Consider the following 19085-nt stretch of genomic DNA (forward strand, 5'->3'; position numbering starts at 1 on the left):
TATCAAGGAGTAATCCAACTATCTCCCATCTTCTTTTTCAGATGACAATTTTTTTTCCTTCTAAAACCAATCAAGAGGAATAATGTCAAGTAATTTTTCGGATTTTAAAACTATACGAGGAAGTTTATAAATGAGAGAAAGTCTAAATTATCAAGGAGTAATCCAACTATCTCCCCTCTTCTTTTTCAGATGACAATTTTTTTCTCTTCTAAAAACCATCAAGAGGAATAATGTCAAGTAATTTTTCGGATTTTAAAACTATACGAGGAAGGTTATAGACACATATTAATTATTCCAAGTCATCAGCACAATAGTTTTATTACGGGTTACTATGTGATTTTTCCGTGCTCATATTTTTATAAGTATTAAAAAAAAATGTTATAAAAGTTATTAATATTCCAATTTTATTTAAACTATTTTGTGTTATATATATGATTTATTTAAATAATTTTATTATAAAAATTAAAAAGATGCCCACGGACCATGAAAGAGAGTTTAATATACATTAATACAAATTTAGAATGTGTTTATAAATTTTAAAGCAACACTAAAGATCATAGGCTTCAGTATATAGAGTATTTACCTAAAAATTCAATATTTTCGTAGGGGTTAACACATAGATTTTGAAAAAAATTCAAAAATATGAAAATACTGTTTTAATGCATACTTGCATCTTTCACTAACATATGATGAAAGTCAAAGAGGTTTGGAACTTTTGTTGTCTCCGTTTCTCTAGAAAATTGCGATTTTATAGTGGTTAATCCACTAATTTAGAGAGTATTATGAAGTTTTAATAAATTAATTGACAAAAAATTAAAACGATGCCCACGTGCCATGAAAGAGAGTTTAATATACATTAATACAAATGTAGAATGTGTTTAGAAATTTTAAAACAACTCTAAAGATCATAGGCTTCAGTATATAGAGCATTTACTGAAAAATTCAATATTTTCGTAGGGGTTAACTCATAGATTTTGAGAAAAATTCAAAAATATGAAAATACTGTTTTAATGCATACTTGCATCTTTCAGTATATAGAGCATTTACTGAAAAATTCAATATTTTCGTAGGGGTTAACTCATAGATTTTGAGAAAAATTCAAAAATATGAAAATACTGTTTTAATGCATACTTGCATCTTTCACTAACATATGATGAAGGTCAAAGAGGTTTGAAACTTTTGTCGTCTCCGTTTCTCTAGAAAATTGCGATTTTATAGTGGTTAATCCACCAATTTAGGGAGTATTACGAAGTTTTACTAAATTAATTGACAAAAAATTAAAAAGATGCCCACGTACCATAAAAAATAGTTTAATATACATTAATACAAAGGTAAAATGTGTCCAGAAATTTTAAAACAACACTAAAGATCATAAGCTTCAGTATATAGAGCATTTACCGAAAATTCATTATTTTCGTAGGGGGTGGTTAACCCATAGATTTTGAGAAAAAATCAAAAATATAAAAATACTGTTTTAATGCATAGTTGCATCCTTCACTAACATATGATGAAGGTCATAGAGGTTTGGAACTTCTGTTGTCTCCGTTTTTCTAGAAAATAGCGATTTTACAGTGGTTAGTCCACCAATTTAGGGAGTATTATGAAGTTTTACTAAATTAATTGACAAAAAATTAAAAAGATGCTCATGTACCATGAAAAAGTGTTTAATATACATTAATACAAATGTAGAATGTGTTTGGAAATTTTAAAACAGTACTAAAGATCATAGGCTTCAGTATATAGAACATTTACTGAAAAATTCAATATTTTCGTAGGGTTAACTCATAGATTTTGAGAAAAATTAAAAATATGAAAATACTATTTTAATGCATACTTGAATCTTTCACTAACATATGATGAAGGTCAAAGAGGTTTGGAACTTTTGTTGTCTCCGTTTCTCTAGAAAATTGCGATTTTATAGTGGTTAGTCCACCAAATTAGGGAGTACTATGAAGTTTTACTAAATTAATTGACAAAATATTAAAATGATGCCCATGTACATTGAAAGAGAGTTTAATATACATTAATACAAATGTGGAATGTGTTTAGAAATTTTAAAACAACACTAAAGATCATAAGCTTCAGTATATAGAGCATTTATTGAAAAATTCAATATTTCCGTAGGGGTTAACTCATAGATTTTGAGAAAAATTCAAAAATATAAAAATACTTTTTTAATGCATAGTTGCATCCTTCACTAACATATGATGAATGTCAAAGAGGTTTGGAACTTCTGTTGTCTCCGTTTCTCTAGAAAATAGCGATTATATAGTGGTTAGTCCACCAATTTAGGGAGTATTATCAAATTTTACAAAATTAATTGACAAAAAATTAAAACGATGCCCACGTACCATGAAATAGAGTTTAATATACATTAATAAAAATGCAGAATGTGTTTAGAAATTTTAAAACAACACTAAAGATCATAGGCTTCAGTATATTGAGTATTTACCGAAAAATACAATATTTTCATAGGGGTTAACTCATAGATTTTGAGAAAAATTCAAAAATATAAAAATATTGTTTTAATGCATAGTTGCATCATTCACTAACATATGATGAAGGTCAAAGAGGTTTGGAACTTTTGTTGTTTCCGTTTCTCTAGATAATAGCGATTTTACGGTGGTTAATCCACCAATTTAGGGAGTATTATGAAGTTTTACTAAATTAACTGACAAAAAATTAAAAAGATGCCCACGTACCATGAAAGAGAGTTTAATATACATTAATACAAATGTAGAATGTGTTTATAAATTTTAAAACAGCACTAAAGATCATAGGCTTGAGTATATAGAGCATTTACCGAAAAATTCAATATTTTCGTAGGCGTTAACTCATAGATTTTGAGAAAAATTCAAAAAATATGAAAATACTGTTTTAATGCATAGTTGCATCATTCACTAACATATGATGAATGTCAAAGAGGTTTGAAACCTTTGTTGTCTTTATTTCTCTAGAAAATAGCGATTATATAGTGGTTAGTCCACCAATTTATGGAATATTATGAAGTTTTACAAAATTAATTGACTAAAAATTAAAACGATGCTCATGTTCCATGAAAGAGAGTTTAATATACATCAATAAAAATGTAGAATGTGTTTAGAAAATTTAAAACAACACTAAAGATCATACGCTTCATTATATAGAGCTTTTACCGAAAAATCAATATTTTCGTAGGGTTACTCATAGATTTTGAGAAAAATTCAAAAATATAAAAATATTGCTTAAACGCATAGTTGCATCCTTCACTAACATATTATGAAGATCAACGAGGTTTGGAACTTTTGTTGTCTCCGTTTCTCTAGAAAATACCGATTTTATAGTGGTTAGTCCACCAATTTAGGGAGTATTATGAAGTTTTACTAAATTAAGTGACAAAAAATTAAAAAGATGTCCACGTACCATAAAAGAGAGTTTAATATACTTTAATACAAACGTAGCATGTGTTTATAAATTTTAAAACAACACTAAATGTCGTAGGCTTCAGTATATAGAGCATTTACAGATTTTTTCTAATATTTTCGTAAGGGTTAACTCATAGATTTTGAGAAAAATTCAAAAATATGAAAATACTGTTTTAATGCAAACTTGCATCCTTCACTAACATATGATGAAGGTTAAAGAGGTTTGGAACTTTTGTAGTCTCCGTTTCTCTAGAAAATAGCGATTTTATAGTGGTTATTCCACCAATTTAGGGAGTATTATGAAGTTTTACTAATAATTGACAAAAGATTAAAACGATGCTCATGTAACATGAAAGAAAGTTTAATATACATTAATACAAAAGTAGAATGTTTTTAGAAATTTTAAAACAACACTAAAGATCATAGGCTTCGGTATATAGAGCATTTACAAAAAAATTCAATATTTTCGTAAGGGGTTAACACATAGATTTTGAGAAAAATTCAAAAAAATATAAAAATACTGTTTTAATGCATAGTTGCATCCTTCACTTACATATGATGAAGGTCAAAGAGGTTTGGAACTTTTGTTGTCTCCGTTTCTCTAGAAAATAGCGATTTTATAATGGTTAGTCCACCAATTTAGGGAGTATTATGAAGTCTTACTAAATTAACTGAAAAAAATTAAAACGATGTCCATGTACCATGAAAGAGAGTTTAATATACATTAATACAAAGGTAGAATGTGTTTATAAATTTTAAAACCACACTAAGATCATAGGCTTCAGTATATAGAGCATTTACAAAAAAATTCAATATTTTCGTAAGGGGTTAACACATAGATTTTGAGAAAAATTCAAAAAAATATAAAAATACTGTTTTAATGCATAGTTGCATCCTTCACTTACATATGATGAAGGTCAAAGAGGTTTGGAACTTTTGTTGTCTCCGTTTCTCTAGAAAATAGCGATTTTATAATGGTTAGTCCACCAATTTAGGGAGTATTATGAAGTCTTACTAAATTAATTGACAAAAATTTAAAACGATGTCCATGTACCATGAAAGAGAGTTTAATATACATTAATACAAAGGTAGAATGTGTTTATAAATTTTAAAACAACACTAAGATCATAGGCTTCAGTATATAGAGCATTTACCGAAAATTCAATATTTTCGTAGGGGTTAACTAATAGATTTTGAGAAAAAATCAAAAATATAAAAAATACTGTTTTAATTCATAGTTGCATCCTTCACTAACATATGATGAAGGTCATAGAGGTTTGGAACTTTTGTTGTCTCCGTTCTCTAGAAAATAACGATTTTACAGTGGTTAGTCCACCAATTTAGGGAGTATTATGAAGTTTTACTAAATTAATTGGAAAAAAATTTAAAAGATGCCCACGTACCATGAAAAAAGTTTAATATACATTAATACAAATGTAGAATGTGTTTAGAAATTTTAAAACAACACTAAAGATCATAGTCTTCAGTATATAGAGCATTTACTGAAAAAATCAATATTTTCGTAGGGGTTAACCCATAGATTTTGAGAAAAATTCAAAAATATAAAAATACTGTTTTAATGCATAGTTGCATCCTTCACTAACATATGATGAATGTCATAGAGGTTTGGAACTTTTGTTGTCTCCGTTTCTCTAGAAAATAGCGATTTTATAATGGTTAGTCCACCAATTTAGGGAGTATTATGAAGTTTTACTAAATTAATTGACAAAAAATTAAAACGATGCCCACGTACCATGAAAAAGAGTTTAATATACATTAATACAAATGTAGAATGTGTTTAGAAATTTTAAAACAACACTAAAGATCATAGTCTTCAGTATATAGAGCATTTACTGAAAAATTCAATATTTTCGTAGGGGGTTAACTCATAGATTTTGAGAAAAATTCAAAAATATGAAAATACTGTTTTAATGCATATTTGCATCTTTCACTAACATATGATGAAGGTCAAAGAGGTTTGAAACTTTTGTTGTCTCCGTTTCTCTAGAAAATAGCGATTTTATAGTGGTTAGTCCACCAATTTAGGGAGTATTATGAAGTTTTACTAAATTAATTGAAAAAAATTAAAAGATGCCCACGTACCATGAAAGAGAGTTTAATATACATTAATACAAATGTAGAATGTGTTTAGAAATTTTAAAACAACACTAAAGATCATAGGCTTCAGTATATAGAGCATTTACCGAAAAATTCAATATTTTCGTAGGGGTTAACCCATAGATTTTGAGAAAAATTCAAAAATATGAAAATACTGTTTTAATGCATAGTTGCATCTTTCACTAACATATGATGAAGGTCAAAGAGGTTTGAAACTTTTGTTGTCTCCGTTTCTCTAGAAAATAGCGATTTTATAGTGGTTAGTCCACCAATTTAGGGAGTATTATGAAGTTTTACTAAATTAATTGACAAAAAATTAAAATGATGCCCATGTACCATGAAAAAGAGTTTAATATACATTAATACAAATGTAGAATGTGTTTAGAAATTTTAAAACAACACTAAAGATCATAGTCTTCAGTATATAGAGCATTTACTGAAAAATTCAATATTTTCGTAGGGGGTTAACTCATAGATTTTGAGAAAAATTCAAAAATATGAAAATACTGTTTTAATGCATATTTGCATCTTTCACTAACATATGATGAAGGTCAAAGAGGTTTGAAACTTTTGTTGTCTCCTTTTCTCTAGAAAATAGCGATTTTATAGTGGTTAGTCCACCAATTTAGGGAGTATTACGAAGTTCTACTAAATTAATGGACAAAAAATTAAAAAGATGCCCACGTACCATGAAAAAGAGTTTAATATACATTAATACAAATGTAGAATGTGTTTAGAAATTTTAAAACAACACTAAAGATCATAGGCTTCAGTATATAGAGCATTTACTGAAAAATTCAATATTTTCGTGGGGGTTAACTCATAGATTTTGAGAAAAATTCAAAAATATAAAAATACTGTTTTAATGCATAGTTGCATCTTTCACTAACATATGATGAAGGTCAAAGAGGTTTGAAACTTTTGTTGTCTCCGTTTCTCTAGAAAATAACGATTTTACAGTGGTTAGTCCACCAATTTAGGGAGTATTATGAAGTTTTACTAAATTAATTGGAAAAAATTAAAAGATGCCCACGTACCATGAAAAAGTGATTAATATACATTAATACAAATGTAGAATGTGTTTAGAAATTTTAAAACAACACTAAAGATCATAGTCTTCAGTATATAGAGCATTTACTGAAAAATCAATATTTTCGTAGGGGTTAACCCATAGATTTTGAGAAAAATTCAAAAATATAAAAATACTGTTTTAATGCATAGTTGCATCCTTCACTAACATATGATGAATGTCATAGAGGTTTGGAACTTTTGTTGTCTCCGTTTCTCTAGAAAATTGCGATTTTATAATGGTTAGTCCACCAATTTAGGGAGTATTATGAAGTCTTACTAAATTAATTGACAAAAAATTAAATGATGCCCACGTATCATGAAAAACAGTTTAATATACATTAATACAAATGTAGAATGTGTTTAGAAATTTTAAAACAACACTAAAGATCATAGTCCTCAGTATATAGAGCATTTACTGAAAAATTCAATATTTTTGTAGGGGTTAACTCATAGATTTTGAGAAAAATTCAAAAATATGAAAATACTGTTTTAATGCATATTTGCATCCTTCACTAACATATGATGAAGGTCAAAGAGGTTTGAAACTTTTGTTGTCTCCGTTTCTCTAGAAAATAGCGATTTTACAGTGGTTAGTCCACCAATTAAGGGAGTATTACGAAGTTTTACTAAATTAATTGACAAAAAATTAAAAAGATGCCCACGTACCATGAAAAAGAGTTTAATATACATTAATACAAATGTAGAATGTGTTTAGAAATTTTAAAACAACACTAAAGATCATAGGCTTCAGTATATAGAGCATTTACTGAAAAATTCAATATTTTCGTGGGGTTAACTCATAGATTTTGAGAAAAATTCAAAAATATAAAAATACTGTTTTAATGCATAGTTGCATCTTTCACTAACATATGATGAAGGTCATAGAGGTTTGGAACTTTTGTTGTCTCCGTTTCTCTAGAAAATAACGATTTTACAGTGGTTAGTCCACCAATTTAGGGAGTATTATGAAGTTTTACTAAATTAATTGGAAAAAATTAAAAGATGCCCACGTACCATGAAAAAGTGATTAATATACATTAATACAAATGTAGAATGTGTTTAGAAATTTTAAAACAACACTAAAGATCATAGGCTTCAGTATATAGAGCATTTACTGAAAAAATCAATATTTTCGTAGGGGTTAACTCATAGATTTTGAGAAAAATTAAAAAATATGAAATACTTTTTTAATGCATACTTGCATCTTTCACTAACATATGATGAAGGTCAAAGAGGTTTGAAACTTTTGTTGTCTCCGTTTCTCTAGAAAATAGCGATTTTATAGTGGTTAGTCCACCAATTTAGGGAGTATTATGAAGTTTTACTAAATTAATTGACAAAAAATTAAAACGATGCCCACGTACCATGAAAAAGAGTTTAATATACATTAATACAAATGTAGAATGTGTTTAGAAATTTTAAAACAACACTAAAGATCATAGTCTTCAGTATATAGAGCATTTACTGAAAAATTCAATATTTTCGTAGGGGTTAACACATAGATTTTGAGAAAAATTCAAAAATATGAAAATACTGTTTTAATGCATAGTTGCATCTTTCACTAACATATGATGAAGGTCAAAGAGGTTTGGAACTTTTGTTGTCTCCGTTTCTCTAGAAAATAGCGATTTTACAGTGGTTAGTCCACCAATTTAGGGAGTATTATGAAGTTTTACTAAATTAATTGGAAAAAAATTTAAAAGATGCCCACGTACCATGAAAAAGTGATTAATATACATTAATACAAATGTAGAATGTGTTTAGAAATTTTAAAACAACACTAAAGATCATAGTCTTCAGTATATAGAGCATTTACTGAAAAAATCAATATTTTCGTAGGGGTTAACCCATAGATTTTGAGAAAAATTCAAAAATATAAAAATACTGTTTTAATGCATAGTTGCATCCTTCACTAACATATGATGAATGTCATAGAGGTTTGGAACTTTTGTTGTCTCCGTTTCTCTAGAAAATTGCGATTTTATAATGGTTAGTCCACCAATTTAGGGAGTATTATGAAGTCTTACTAAATTAATTGACAAAAAATTAAAATGATGCCCACGTATCATGAAAAACAGTTTAATATACATTAATACAAATGTAGAATGTGTTTAGAAATTTTAAAACAACACTAAAGATCATAGTCCTCAGTATATAGAGCATTTACTGAAAAATTCAATATTTTCGTAGGGGTTAACTCATAGATTTTGAGAAAAATTTGAAAATACTGTTTTAATGCATATTTGCATCTTTCACTAACATATGATGAAGGTCAAAGAGGTTTGAAACTTTTGTTGTCTCCGTTTCTCTAGAAAATAGCGATTTTACAGTGGTTAGTCCACCAATTAAGGGAGTATTATGAAGTTTTACTAAATTAATTGAAAAAAATTAAAAAGATGCCCACGTACCATGAAAAAGAGTTTAATATACATTAATACAAATGTAGAATGTGTTTAGAAATTTTAAAACAACACTAAAGATCATAGGCTTCAGTATATAGAGCATTTACTGAAAAATTCAATATTTTCGTAGGGACTCATAGATTTTGAGAAAAATTAAAAAATATGAAAATACTGTTTTAATGCATACTTGCATCTTTCACTAACATATGATGAAGGTCAAAGAGGTTTGAAACTTTTGTTGTCTCCGTTTCTCTAGAAAATTGCGATTTTATAGTGGTTAGTCCACCAATTTAGGGAGTATTATGAAGTTTTACTAAATTAATTGACAAAAAATTAAAAGATGCCCACGTACCATGAAAAAGAGTTTAATATACATTAATACAAATGTAGAATGTGTTTAGAAATTTTAAAACAACACTAAAGATCATAGGCTTCAGTATATAGAGCATTTACCGAAAATTCAATATTTTCGTAGGGGTTAACTCATAGATTTTGAGAAAAATTCAAAAATATAAAAATACTGTTTTAATGCATAGTTGCATCTTTCACTAACATATGATGAAGGTCATAGAGGTTTGGAACTTTTGTTGTCTCCGTTTCTCTAGAAAATAACGATTTTACAGTGGTTAGTCCACCAATTTAAGGAGTATTATGAAGTTTTACTAAATTAATTGAAAAAAATTAAAAGATGCCCACGTACCATGAAAAAGAGTTTAATATACATTAATACAAATGTAGAATGTGTTTAGAAATTTTAAAACAACACTAAAGATCATAGTCTTCAGTATATAGAGCATTTACTGAAAAATTCAATATTTTCGTAGGGGTTAACTCATAGATTTTGAGAAAAATTCAAAAATATAAAAATATTGTTTTAATGCATAGTTGCATCCTTCACTAACATATGATGAAGGTCATAGAGGTTTGGAACTTTTGTTGTCTCCGTTTCTCTAGAAAATAACGATTTTATAGTGGTTAGTCCACCAATTTAGGGAGTATTATGAAGTTTTACTAAATTAATTGAAAAAAAATTTAAAAGATGCCCACGTACCATGAAAAGTGTTTAATATACATTAATACAAATGTAGAATGTGTTTAGAAATTTTAAAACAACACTAAAGATCATAGTCTTCAGTATATAGAGCATTTACTGAAAAAATCAATATTTTCGTAGGGGTTAACCCATAGATTTTGAGAAAAATTCAAAAATAAAAATACTGTTTTAATGCATAGTTGCATCCTTCACTAACATATGATGAATGTCATAGAGGTTTGGAACTTTTGTTGTCTCCGTTTCTCTAGAAAATAGCGATTTTATAATGGTTAGTCCACCAATTTAGGGAGTATTATGAAGTTTTACTAAATTAATTGACAAAAAATTAAAACGATGCCCACGTACCATGAAAAGAGTTTAATATACATTAATACAAATGTAGAATGTGTTTAGAAATTTTAAAACAACACTAAAGATCATAGTCTTCAGTATATAGAGCATTTACTGAAAAATTCAATATTTTCGTAGGGGTTAACTCATAGATTTTGAGAAAAAATCAAAAATATGAAAATACTGTTTTAATGCATATTTGCATCTTTCACTAACATATGATGAAGGTCAAAGAGGTTTGAAACTTTTGTTGTCTCCGTTTCTCTAGAAAATAGCGATTTTATAGTGGTTAGTCCACCAATTTAGGGAGTATTACGAAGTTCTACTAAATTAATGGACAAAAAATTAAAAAGATGCCCACGTACCATGAAAAAGAGTTTAATATACATTAATACAAATGTAGAATGTGTTTAGAAATTTTAAAACAACACTAAAGATCATAGGCTTCAGTATATAGAGCATTTACTGAAAAATTCAATATTTTCGTGGGGTTAACTCATAGATTTTGAGAAAAATTCAAAAATATAAAAATACTGTTTTAATGCATAGTTGCATCTTTCACTAACATATGATGAAGGTCATAGAGGTTTGGAACTTTTGTTGTCTCCGTTTCTCTAGAAAATAACGATTTTACAGTGGTTAGTCCACCAATTTAGGGAGTATTATGAAGTTTTACTAAATTAATTGAAAAAAATTTAAAAGATGCCCACGTACCATGAAAAAGTGATTAATATACATTAATACAAATGTAGAATGTGTTTAGAAATTTTAAAACAACACTAAAGATCATAGTCTTCAGTATATAGAGCATTTACTGAAAAATCAATATTTTCGTAGGGGTTAACCCATAGATTTTGAGAAAAATTCAAAAATATAAAATACTGTTTTAATGCATAGTTGCATCCTTCACTAACATATGATGAATGTCATAGAGGTTTGGAACTTTTGTTGTCTCCGTTTCTCTAGAAAATAGCGATTTTATAATGGTTAGTCCACCAATTTAGGGAGTATTATGAAGTCTTACTAAATTAATTGACAAAAAATTAAATGATGCCCACGTACCATGAAAAAGAGTTTAATATACATTAATACAAATGTAGAATGTGTTTAGAAATTTTAAAACAACACTAAAGATCATAGGCATCAGTATATAGAGCATTTACTGAAAAATTCAATATTTTCGTAGGGGTTAACTCATAGATTTTGAGAAAAATTCAAAAATATGAAAATACTGTTTTAATGCATACTTGCATCCTTCACTAACATATGATGAAGGTCAAAGAGGTTTGAAACTTTTGTTGTCTCCGTTTCTCTAGAAAATAGCGATTTTATAGTGGTTAGTCCACCAATTAGGGAGTATTATGAAGTTTTACTAAATTAATGACAAAAAATTAAAAGATGCCCACGTACCATGAAAAAGAGTTTAATATACATTAATACAAATGTAGAATGTGTTTAGAAATTTTAAAACAACACTAAAGATCATAGGCTTTAGTATATAGAGCATTTACCGAAAATGCAATATTTTCGTGGGGGTTAACTCATAGATTTTGAGAAAAATTCAAAAATATAAAAATACTGTTTTAATGCATAGTTGCATCTTTCACTAACATATGATGAAGGTCATAGAGGTTTGGAACTTTTGTTGTCTCCGTTTCTCTAGAAAATAACGATTTTACAGTGGTTAGTCCACCAATTTAGGGAGTATTATGAAGTTTTACTAAATTAATTGGAAAAAAATTAAAAGATGCCCACGTACCATGAAAAAGTGATTAATATACATTAATACAAATGTAGAATGTGTTTAGAAATTTTAAAACAACACTAAAGATCATAGTCTTCAGTATATAGAGCATTTACTGAAAAAATCTATATTTTCGTAGGGGTTAACTCATAGATTTTGAGAAAAATTAAAAAATATGAAATACTTTTTTAATGCATTCTTGCATCTTTCACTAACATATGATGAAGGTTAAAGAGGTTTGAAACTTTTGTTGTCTCCGTTTCTCCAGAAAATTGCGATTTTATAGTGGTTAGTCCACCAATTTAGGGAGTATTATGAAGTTTTACTAAATTAATTGACAAAAAATTAAACTGATGCCCACGTATCATGAAAAACAGTTTAATATACATTAATACAAATGTAGAATGTGTTTAGAAATTTTAAAACAACACTAAAGATCATAGCTTCAGTATATAGAGCATTTACTAAAAAATTCAATATTTTCGTAGGGGGTTAACACATAGATTTTGAGAAAAATTCAAAAATATGAAAATACTGTTTTAATGCATAGTTGCATCTTTCACTAACATATGATGAAGGTCAAAGAGGTTTGGAACTTTGGTTGTCTCCGTTTCTCTAGAAAATAACGATTTTACAGTGGTTAGTCCACCAATTTAGGGAGTATTATGAAGTTTTACTAAATTAATTGGAAAAAATTTAAAAGATGCCCACGTACCATGAAAAAGTGATTAATATACATTAATACAAATGTAGAATGTGTTTAGAAATTTTAAAACAACACTAAAGATCATAGTCTTCAGTATATAGAGCATTTACTGAAAAAATCAATATTTTCGTAGGGGTTAACCCATAGATTTTGAGAAAAATTCAAAAATATAAAATACTGTTTTAATGCATAGTTGCATCTTTCACTAACATATGATGAAGGTCAAAGAGGTTTGGAACTTTTGTTGTCTCCGTTTCTCTAGAAATAGCGATTATAGTGGTTAGTCCACCAATTTAGGGAGTATTATGAAGTCTTACTAAATTAATTGACAAAAAATTAAAATGATGCCCACGTACCATGAAAAACAGTTTAATATACATTAATACAAATGTAGAATGTGTTTAGAAATTTAAAACAACACTAAAGATCATAGTCTTCAGTATATAGAGCATTTACTGAAAAATTCAATATTTTCGTAGGGGTTAACTCATAGATTTTGAGAAAAATTTGAAAATACTGTTTTAATGCATACTTGCATCTTTCACTAACATATGATGAAGGTCAAAGAGGTTTGAAACTTTTGTTGTCTCCGTTTCTCTAGAAAATAGCGATTTTATAGTGGTTAGTCCACCAATTTAGGGAGTATTATGAAGTTTTACTAAATTAATTGAAAAAAAATTAAAAAGATGCCCACGTACCATGAAAAAGAGTTTAATATACATTAATACAAATGTAGAATGTGTTTAGAAATTTTAAAACAACACTAAAGATCATAGGCTTCAGTATATAGAGCATTTACTGAAAAATTCAATATTTTCGTAGGGACTCATAGATTTTGAGAAAAATTAAAAAATATGAAAATACTGTTTTAATGCATACTTGCATCTTTCACTAACATATGATGAAGGTTAAAGAGGTTTGAAACTTTTGTTGTCTTCGTTTGTCTAGAAAATTGCGATTTTATAGTGGTTAGTCCACCAATTTAGGGAGTATTACGAAGTTCTACTAAATTAATGGACAAAAAATTTAAAAGATGCCCACGTACCATGAAAAAGAGTTTAATATACATTAATACAAATGTAGAATGTGTTTAGAAATTTTAAAACAACACTAAAGATCATAGGCTTTAGTATATAGAGCATTTACCGAAAATGCAATATTTTCGTGGGGAACTCATAGATTTTGAGAAAAATTCAAAAATATAAAAATACTGTTTTAATGCATAGTTGCATCTTTCACTAACATATGATGAAGGTCATAGAGGTTTGGAACTTTTGTTGTCTCCGTTTCTCTAGAAAATAACGATTTTACAGTGGTTAGTCCACCAATTTAAGGAGTATTATGAAGTTTTACTAAATTAATTGGAAAAAAATTTAAAAGATGCCCACGTACCATGAAAAAAATGATTAATATACATTAATACAAATTTAGAATGTGTTTAGAAATTTTAAAACAACACTAAAGGTCATAGTCTTCAGTATATAGAGCATTTACTGATAAATTCAATATTTTCGTAGGGGTTAACTCATAGATTTTGAGAAAAATTCAAAAATATAAAAATACTGTTTTAATGCATAGTTGCATCCTTCACTAACATATGATGAAGGTCATAGAGGTTTGGAACTTTGTTGTCTCCGTTTCTCTAGAATAACGATTTTATAGTGGTTAGTCCACCAATTTAGGGAGTATTATGAAGTTTTACTAAATTAATGGAAAAAAATTAAAGATGCCCACGTACCATGAAAAAGTGATTAATATACATTAATACAAATGTAGAATGTGTTTAGAAATTTTAAAACAACACTAAAGATCATAGTCTTCAGTATATAGAGCATTTACTGAAAAAATCAATATTTTCGTAGGGGTTAACCATAGATTTTGAGAAAAATTCAAAAATATAAAAATACTGTTTTAATGCATAGTTGCATCCTTCACTAACATATGATGAAGGTCAAGAGGTTTGGAACTTTGTTGTCTCCGTTTCTCCAGAAAATTGCGATTTTATAATGGTTAGTCCACCAATTTAGGGAGTATTATGAAGTCTTACTAAATTAATTGACAAAAAATTAAAATGATGCCCACGTATCATGAAAACAGTTTAATATACATTAATACAAATGTAGAATGTGTTTAGAAATTTTAAAACAACACTAAAGATCATAGTCTTCAGTATATAGAGCATTTACTGAAAAATTCAATATTTTCGTAGGGGGTTAACTCATAGATTTTGAGAAAAAATCAAAAATATGAAAATACTGTTTTAATGCATATTTGCATCTTCACTAACATATGATGAAGGTCAAAGAGGTTTGGAACTTTTGTTGTCTCCGTTTCTCTAGAAAATAGCGATTTTACAGTGGTTAGTCCACCAATTAAGGGAGTATTACGAAGTTCTACTAAATTAATGGACAAAAAATTAAAAAGATGCCCACGTACCATGAAAAAGAGTTTAATATACATTAATACAAATGTAGAATGTGTTAGAAATTTTAAAACAACACTAAAGATCATAGGCTTCAGTATATAGAGCATTTACTGAAAAATTCAATATTTCGTGGGGGTTAACTCATAGATTTTGAGAAAAATTCAAAAATATAAAAATACTGTTTTAATGCATAGTTGCATCTTCACTAACATATGATGAAGGTCAAAGAGGTTGGAACTTTTGTTGTGTCTCCGTTTCTCTAGAAAATAACGATTTTAGTGGTTAGTCCACCAATTTAGGAGAGTATTATGAAGTTTTACTAAATTAATTGGAAAAAATTTAAAAGATGCCCACGTACCATGAAAAGTGATTAATATACATTAATACAAATGTAGAATGTGTTTAGAAATTTTAAAACAACACTAAAGATCATAGTCTTCAGTATATAGAGCATTTACTGAAAAAATCTATATTTTCGTAGGGGTTAACACATAGATTTAAAAATATGAAAACACTGTTTTAATGCATAGTTGCATCTTTCACTAACATATGATGAGGTCAAAGAGGTTTGAAACTTTTGTTGTCTCCGTTTCTCTAGAAAATAGCGATTTTATAGTGGTTAGTCCACCAATTAGGGAGTATTATGAAGTTTTACTAAATTAATTGACAAAAATTAAAAGATGCCCACGTACCATGAAAAGAGTTTAATATACATTAATACAAATGTAGAATGTGTTTAGAAATTTTAAAACAACACTAAAGATCATAGTCTTCAGTATATAGAGCATTTACTGAAAAATTCAATATTTTCGTAGGGGTTAACTCATAGATTTTGAGAAAAATTCAAAAATATGAAAATACTGTTTTAATGCATAGTTGCATCTTTCACTAACATATGATGAAGGTCAAAGAGGTTTGGAATTTGTGTCTCCGTTTCTCTAGAAAATAGCGATTTTACAGTGGTTAGTCCACCAATTTAGGGAGTATTATGAAGTTTTACTAAATTAATTGAAAAAAAATTTAAAAGATGCCCACGTACCATGAAAAAGTGATTAATATACATTAATACAAATGTAGAATGTGTTTAGAAATTTTAAAACAACACTAAAGATCATAGTCTTCAGTATATAGAGCATTTACTGAAAAAATCAATATTTTCGTAGGGGTTAACCCATAGATTTTGAGAAAAATTCAAAAATATAAAAATACTGTTTTAATGCATAGTTGCATCCTTCACTAACATATGATGAATGTCATAGAGGTTTGGAACTTTTGTTGTCTCCGTTTCTCCAGAAAATTGCGATTTTATAATGGTTAGTCCACCAATTTAGGGAGTATTATGAAGTCTTACTAAATTAATTGACAAAAATTAAAATGATGCCCACGTACCATGAAAAAGAGTTTAATATACATTAATACAAATGTAGAATGTGTTTAGAAATTTTAAAACAAACACTAAAGATCATAGTCTTCAGTATATAGAGCATTTACTGAAAAATTCAATATTTCGTAGGGGTTTAACCATAGATTTTGAGAAAAAATTTAAAAATACTGTTTAATGCATAGTTGCATCTCTTTCACTAACATATGATGAAGGTCAAGAGGTTGGAACTTTGTTGTCTCCGTTTCTCTAGAAAATAGCGATTTTATAGTGGTTAGTCCACCAATTAAGGAGTATTATGAAGTTTTACTAAATTAATTGGAAAAAAAATTAAAAGATGCCCACGTACCATGAAAAGAGATTTAATATACATTAATACAAATGTAGAATGTGTTTAGAAATTTTAAAACAACACTAAAGATCATAGCTTCAGTATATAGAGCATTTACTGAAAAATTCAATATTTTCGTAGGGGTTAACCATAGATTTTGAGAAAAATTCAAAAATATAAAAATACTGTTTTAATGCATATTGCATCTTCACTAACATATGATGAAGGTCAAGAGGTTTGAAACTTTGTTGTCTCCGTTTCTCTAGAAAATAGCGATTTATAGTGGTTAGTCCACATTTAAGTATTAGGAGTATTACGAAGTTCTACTAAATTAATGGACAAAAAATTAAAAAGATGCCCACGTACCATGAAAAAGAGTTTAATATACATTAATACAAATGTAGAATGTGTTTAGAAAATTTAAAACAACACTAAAGATCATAGGCTTCAGTATATAGAGCATTTACCGAAAATGCAATATTTTCGTGGGGGTTAACTCATAGATTTTGAGAAAAATTCAAAAATATAAAAATACTGTTTTAATGCATAGTTGCATCTTTCACTAACATATGATGAAGGTCATAGAGGTTTGGAACTTTGTTGTCTCCGTTTCTCTAAAATAACGATTTTATAGTGGTTAGTCCACCAATTTAGGGAGTATTATGAAGTTTTACTAAATTAATTGAAAAAATTTAAAAGATGCCCACGTACCATGAAAAGAGTTTAATATACATTAATACAAATGTAGAATGTGTTTAGAAATTTTAAAACAACACTAAAGATCATAGTCTTCAGTATATAGAGCATTTACTGAAAAATTCAATATTTTCGTAGGGGTTAAACTCATAGATTTTGAGAAAATTCAAAAATATAAAAAATACTGTTTTAATTCATAGTTGCATCCTTCACTAACATATGATGAAGGTCAAAGAGGTTTGAAACTTTTGTTGTCTCCGTTTCTCTAGAAAATGCGATTTTATAGTGGTTAGTCCACCAATTTAAGAGTATTATGAAGTTTTACTAAATTAATTGACAAAAAAATTAAAAAGATGCCCACGTACCATGAAAAAGAGTTTAATATACATTAATACAAATGTAGAATGTGTTTAGAAATTTAAAACAACACTAAAGATCATAGTCTCAGTATATAGAGCATTTACTGAAAAATCAATATTTTCGTAGGGGTTAACTCATAGATTTTGAGAAAAATTCAAAATATGAAAATACTGTTTTAATGCATATTTGCATCTTTCACTAACATATGATGAAGGTCAAAGAGGTTTGAAACTTTTGTTGTCTCCGTTTCTCTAGAAAATAGCGATTTTATAGTGGTTAGTCCACCAATTTAGGGAGTATTACGAAGTTCTACTAAATTAATTGACAAAAAATTAAAAAGATGCCCACGTACCATGAAAAAGAGTTTAATATACATTAATACAAATGTAGAATGTGTTTAGAAATTTTAAAACAACACTAAAGATCATAGGCTTCAGTATATAGAGCATTTACTGAAAAATCAATATTTTCGTGGGGGTTAACCCATAGATTTTGAGAAAATTCAAAATATAAAAATACTGTTTTAATGCATAGTTGCATCTTTCACTAACATATGAAGGTCAAAGAGGTTTGGAACTTTTGTTGTCTCCGTTTCTCTAGAAAATAGCGATTTTACAGTTGTTAGTCCACCAATTAAGTGAGTATTATGAAGTTTTACTAAATTAATTGACAAAAAATTAAAACGATGCCCACGTACCATGAAAGAGAGTTATATACATTAATACAAATGTGTAGAATGTGTTTAGAAATTTTAAACAACACTAAAGATCATAGTCTTCAGTATATAGAGCATTTACGAAAAAAATTCAATATTTCGTAGGGGGAAACTCAGATTTTAAGAAAAAATTTTAAAAAATATGAAAATACTGTTTTAATGCATAGTTGCATCTTTCATAACATTGATGAAGGTCAAAGAGGTTTGAACTTTTGTGTCTCCGTTTCTCTAGAAAATAGCGATTTTATAGTGGTTAGTCCACCAATTTAGGGAGTATTATACGAAGTTATACTAAATAATGGACACAAAAAATAAAAAAGTGCCCACGTACCATGAAAAAAGAGTTTA

This window comes from Brassica napus, chromosome C5, assembly GCF_020379485.1.
Source record: "Brassica napus cultivar Da-Ae chromosome C5, Da-Ae, whole genome shotgun sequence".
In the NCBI taxonomy this organism is placed as follows: domain Eukaryota; kingdom Viridiplantae; phylum Streptophyta; class Magnoliopsida; order Brassicales; family Brassicaceae; genus Brassica; species Brassica napus.